At 38.1% G+C, this 6,000-nt stretch overlaps 1 long non-coding RNA gene across 2 annotated transcripts in view; it reads right to left on the minus strand.

The window, feature by feature from the left end:
- LOC122175642 overlaps positions 1 to 3,434 on the minus strand; it is a 34,838-nt gene extending 31,404 nt beyond the window's left edge. For both annotated transcript variants that reach the window (XR_006177460.1, XR_006177461.1), the window contains exons 1-2: positions 3,376 to 3,434; positions 2,708 to 2,764 (exon numbers count right to left, since the gene is read on the minus strand). This is a non-coding gene — a long non-coding RNA (uncharacterized LOC122175642). The remainder of the gene's footprint in view (positions 1 to 2,707; positions 2,765 to 3,375) is intronic.
- Positions 3,435 to 6,000: the final 2,566 nt, after the last annotated feature.

A 6,000-nucleotide genomic window follows, 5' to 3' on the forward strand; every position in this document is an offset into this window, starting at 1 on the left:
GAACTCTGCCAACGTGTGATCCTTGTAATCACAGAATAAACCCAGGTTTCACTTCAATTCTCATAGCTCATGCAGTAAGATAGAACGCATTTCTACACTATTATCCCACTAAGTTTTACTTTGAGGTTTTTTTCCCCCATCTCTTCTGAAAGAGATGTAATACAAATATTAACCCAGAAAGCATCAACACTTTCTTTGGAAGTAGCATCTAAAACATATGAGGATCAAGAGTCAAGCATTTATTAAGCAACGTAAAACACTTTTCGGTATTACCAAAGGACATTTGATATACTGATATGTCTGGATCAAATCTCCATCTGTTGCATGTGCAAATGCATCTACTTCAGCATGTCCACGTAAAAACATCCATGTGCGAAATGTATTTCTCCATGCCTGCTGAAGTTCTTGGATATTTACAGTCACTAACCTGATAAAACACTATTACAGACTTGTTTTAGGAATGTAATTCAGTCATTTCACTGCTTCCTGTCTCTGCCTCTGTGGGCTAGTAAACTCAACTTCAACAGTATGGTTACATTAACCTAGCTTTTCTCGCCATTACTATGATGTTTTTCTTTCTTCTGAGTACTGTGAGTCATTTCCTTAAACCTTTTGCTGGTTTGGCTGCAGCATTTAGGATACTAGGAACTGCCTGTGCTCCTCTTCCACTTTGGGTTTTAATTCCACTGTGAGCTAGAACTGGTCCTCTGTTTCACAGGTTTTATCTAAGGTATTTTTGTTGAAATAACTACAATTTGACCTAATGCTGAAGTCATCCAAACACAGCTGTCAGTACAGCTTCTTTGAAGCCAAAGTAGTTTACACTCACAGAGAGTCTGAACCTTATGTTCTATTATCAATTCTGATAAAGCCCTTGCAGATGACTAGCTGTTTCCCATGCTTGAAAATATGGCTGTACTACTGAACTTGGGAAATAAGTGGAAAGAAATTCTTCACAGCTATGGCAGTTCCTCTACAAACACCCAAGGCTCGACAACAGAGGCAAGACCAAAAGAACAAGAAAGTCAGTGCATGAAGTTGTTAACTTCTGAATATAAGTCCCTTTCATTTCTTTCCTGACCAGATCACACAGAACCCACAGAAATGGTTAATAAATAAATCCAGATGTAGAATACAGTCCTCCTGAAAGATATAGCTCAAGACAACAGGTCAAGCAGAGATAAAGATCAAGCAAATTTGCTCTCAGTCACATTTGAAGCAGCTGGGTGCCAGGCTGCTTGCAGTGCTGAAGTGATTCTAGTTGATTCTAGACTTGAAAACACTGTGGAAAAGCATAAGGTACCACAGGCACCTGTGTAAGGCCTTCCCACAGTAAAAACACTACACAGACAAGGGAAAAAAAAGTCACTGCTGAGTAGATAAGAAATATGACCCTATATAAGGCCAGTATACTGATCAGTAAAGTACTCTGGCTTCTCACTGTTTTACTAGCACCAATGGGAATGGTGCACAGTTTAAACACTACAGCAACCATCCACAAATCCAAATTCCCCCCTTCATGGCCCAACATGCCAACTCATTTAGATCAGGCCTGCTTGCTTCAGACAAATGCACAGAAAAGCTTACACCACTCTCTTTCCAGCCATAGCACGTTTAGAACATCAGTCAGACCAGTTTTTCCAAAAACTTATTCACAAAGTATTCCTTGCCTCTGACAGGCAAACACCCAAAAGTGGAAAAACCTTCTTATCTCCCACTTCTGTAGTAGATTAAAAAAAAATCAAATTTCTAGATACTTACACAACAATACACACAGCTCAGATACTGCTTTATACTTACACAACAATACACACAGCTCAGATACTGCTTTCCACAAAGGTAAATGGAGCATATAGAGTTATGTAGAATTTATGGTACTAGCTATGCAAGTGGCAAGTAGAAAGCATAATATAGAACACTATCTCCTAAAATTTTTGCCTGCTCTGAATGGGTATAACAACACTCAATTGCACGAAGATGATAGCTTGCAAAATGAAGATTTCAACCACCAGCTTTTCACTGCTCATTATAAGACAGTCTCTCTGCCTCTGAGCACTTGCATGCCTTCTCATTAGGACAAGAAGGTTTTTCTTTTTAGTTCACAGTCAGTTCTTGAAGCTTTAAGATCTCTCATTACACTTCCTTTACCAGAAGATGTAAGTCTACTTTGAATTTGAACAGATACTCAATATTTCCAGGATTCATACAACCAAAAACTGAAGATAAACCAACTAGCAGTGGTAGAAACATAATAGAATTGAATTAAGACTACAAGTTATTTTCAAGCCTAGCTTTTCCCAAGTAATTCATTCACTCTAAATCAACAACTTGAAATAAAACGAAGAAATTCTTCAATAGCTAAAGGAAAAAGGTAGTAAGAACTCACACATTTTTATTTTGATATAAGAATTAATTCCCTTTGATTTACTCACGTACATACCAATATAAAGTAGACATAAGCATCTGACAAAGAAATGCTAGAAATTCAAAAGTAGTAGCATTTTTCACTGTGGGAATAAGCAAACATCTAGAGTTAAGGGGAACAGAGAAATAGACACCAGAGCTTCACGACAACACTATGATGCTGTAACACAATGGAAAGTACTACAATAATAGCAGGGTTGCACAGTCCCAGACTACAGAAAATGAGTACAAGCACAAATGCAGCAGCTATCAACACAGAAACAAAGGAACAGAAACTACTTACCATCAGAAGGCCTCCAGCAGGCAAGGACTTCCAGCAAGACAGCTTCACCTCCCCCTGCTAACCCATAAATAAGATCTGGGAAGGGGTGGATCCTGGCTCCACCCTTTCCACTCACTCAGATGCATTGAATGCACCTGAGCTCCCCTGGGTTCCCATCAGGTGCTCAATCACTGGTTCAGGCCATGGCTTACATTTCCACCACATGAGCTAACAAAGTTTGCCAGCTTTCTTTTCCTAATAACTAGAATTCCTTGCCTGCATCACACTAAAATATGGTAAAGTCCAATCTAAAGCTTAGTAATATTTCAATTCAAACATTTCAGTCATAATTAAGTAATTTAAGATCTAAGTGTGCACTATAAACACTTGTGAGGAAGGCTCATTTTCAAAAAGAAAAGAGAACCATCTGATGACATGCATTCTAAAATATGAAGTTGCTATTCAAGAGCCAGAAGAGCAGGACTAATCCGTAACACAGAACAAGACAAGAACATTGGTCAACAAATCTTACTAACTCAAGTGCAATTCCACGTGTATAAGTGTAATTACTTAAGTCAAACAGGACAAGCAAGGTCCTATCAACAGGATCAGATATGGAACAGTGATCAATCACTAAAACTCACCGTAGAAACAACAGCAAAAAAAAAACAAAAGATACATCTGCATACCTCCAACACAAGCCAAAATCCAGCCAAGAAACAAAAACAAGAAAACAGATTTCATTCTGATACAAGCCAAAACAAGAGCTAAGGCTTGGGGTTGAGCTTAAATGGATCTCCCAAGCCCATGGGTGGAGACTGTAGGTGGGGCCCCAGGTGAGGCAGGTTGGGGCAGTTAGAGCATATTAGTGCACTCAGGTGCACTAACTGTCTGTTTTGACAGCATATGTCAGAACACAACCATCATGGACTGAGATATGAATAGCTGTGTGAAATAACAGAAAGCATATTCCAATCATTCCTTCTAGATTTTTTAAATGGTCACTCACAAAGTGCTAGCAAACCACTAGCAAACCAGGCCAAACCATGACGGTATTAAACCTGTATAAGAAAACAAACAAAGAAAAAAAAAATCATCAAATTACAATTTGCTGTTTGATTTCTGGTGGATAAGAACAGCTGATCTTAGCAGCTATTTATCTTGCTACTGGTAGAAATATAGGAACTACGGCAGCCATTTTGCACAACATGAAAGCCTTGAATGCCTTGGGGTGCCTGTACATGTAAAGGAGACCCTCTCTTAGTTGATGGAACATTAAAATAATGTAGTGAATTGCATATGCACATATAACTGGAAAAATAGATGTTATCAATGTGCCATTGGTAACTGCAGCATTTCAGCTGTGTGGGATAATAAAAGTACAAACTACGTGTACAAACATAAGCAAATTAAAAAAAAAAAAAAAAAAGGCCAGAATCATATAAATAAAGAAGGTTGAATCATTTGGAGCCAGAAACCAGAAACCACTGTAATGTTATTTCCACCGATATAGGAAAAAGTTTAAGTATATAGTTGACATCAAGTGAAGATAAACTCTCCTCAGTGGTCAAGTAATTCCAGAATCACGGAATGTCCCAGTTTGGAAGGGATTTCAAAGATCATGAATCTCCAAACCCCCTGCTACAGTCAGGCAGGGCCACAATCTCCACATTTAATACTAGACCAGGCTGCCCAGTGCCTCATCCAACCTGGCCTTGAACTGCTCCAGGGACAGGGCATCCACAGCCTCTCTGAGCAGCCTGTGCCAGCACCTCACCACTCTCATAGTAAAGAACTTCCCCCTGACATCCAACCTAAATCTCCCTTCCTAACAAAACAAAATGATTTTTAGATACTCTCTCCAGAGTTGCCCAGTCATTCGTGTCTTATATCTTCCCACTTTAATCAAGTACAGTTGCTTTTGCTCTAATTCTTTTTCTAACAAGGAAGAAAAATTATGTAATAAAGATACATATTTGGTCATTTTTGAGAAAATGAAACCTTGAAAAATTCAGACACAATTTTTTTCTTTAATGTTCGTAACAATAAATGTCATAAGCAGTCACTACAAAAATGCAAGTATGTATTCATGATCAGGTGATGACTTTCTAAAGATATCATTAGGAAAACGCAGACACATTGGCAGAATTTGAATTGTCATAGTAATCACAGTAGATAGACTGTTGTGTTACTGTGACAGAGAAAGAAAGTCTGCAGACTGGTGGGTAACAGAAGAGGCCATACCTGAGGGTTTGAACAGAATTTAAATCCTGTTTCCTGTAACATTCCAATACAATATAGCTAAAACTGACAAAGAAATGGCATGCAAATAGGTGAATAAACCTCACTGTGCAAGATCGTTGTCATTGTTTTGGTGTGAAAATGGAATGGTGTATAAGATAGGACTGCAATAGTTTGTCCTGGAACTGTGTCTGTTCAGTGTTTTGCTGACAGCATTGTTGAAGAAACTAAGAGTATGCTTCTTAGGGGCATAAAAAAATAAAATGCAGAAGTATAGCACTAGCACAAATATATGTAAAGAAAAAAAAAAGGAAAACAGTCTTAAAAAAAAAAGATGAAATTCAGTAGGGACAAGCCCAAGAGGTCATACTGATGAAGAGTAAACAACGTCACAAATCCACAGTGAACAACAGCAAGGTAGACAGTAGATTTTCAGAACACCTAGGGATTATAGTGGAGCAGCACAAACCAATAATGTCACATAGAAGAGACAGAACAAACATGATGCAGAGATGAATAAGCAGGTATGAGACATATGGTAAGATCATGCAGTTATGTTCACCTCTGGTAATGCTTCAGCTGGTATTTTCTCTCCAGTTTTGTGCTTTGCATTTCAAGAAGGCTGTAGGCTGTTGTGGAAAGAGTTTGTTGGAGAGCAACAAGAGATAATACCTCTGAATGGGCTGGAAGATTTAGGATTAACTGATTTGAATTGCAGCAAGTAGTATTCAGGTCACTTATTGTGGAGAAAAAGTACTTCCTGATGGTAAGTGAAGCACAGGAATTTCCTAGAGAGGTCATGGAGACCTCATCATTAGAAATTGTCAAGAAGATAAACAAATATATTTTCAGAAATGAACTCAGCATAGTTAAGAGATGGACTAGATAACCTTTTTGAGATCTCTTTCAATTTCTTTTTTATAGTTCCACGATTAAATGTAATTATAAAGATGTTTCAGAAACCTCTCTGCTCTTACAGTTAGAAAAATTATCTTGGGAATTTCTATGGGTGGAAAAGTTTTTATAATAGCTGCGGAGAACCTCTTATTTATTTGCTGGTGTGCCTTAAGTAC

Source organism: Lagopus leucura, unplaced genomic scaffold, assembly GCF_019238085.1.
Source record: "Lagopus leucura isolate 7727_CA_CO unplaced genomic scaffold, USGS_WTPT01 Super-Scaffold_739, whole genome shotgun sequence".
Lineage (NCBI taxonomy): Eukaryota > Metazoa > Chordata > Aves > Galliformes > Phasianidae > Lagopus > Lagopus leucura.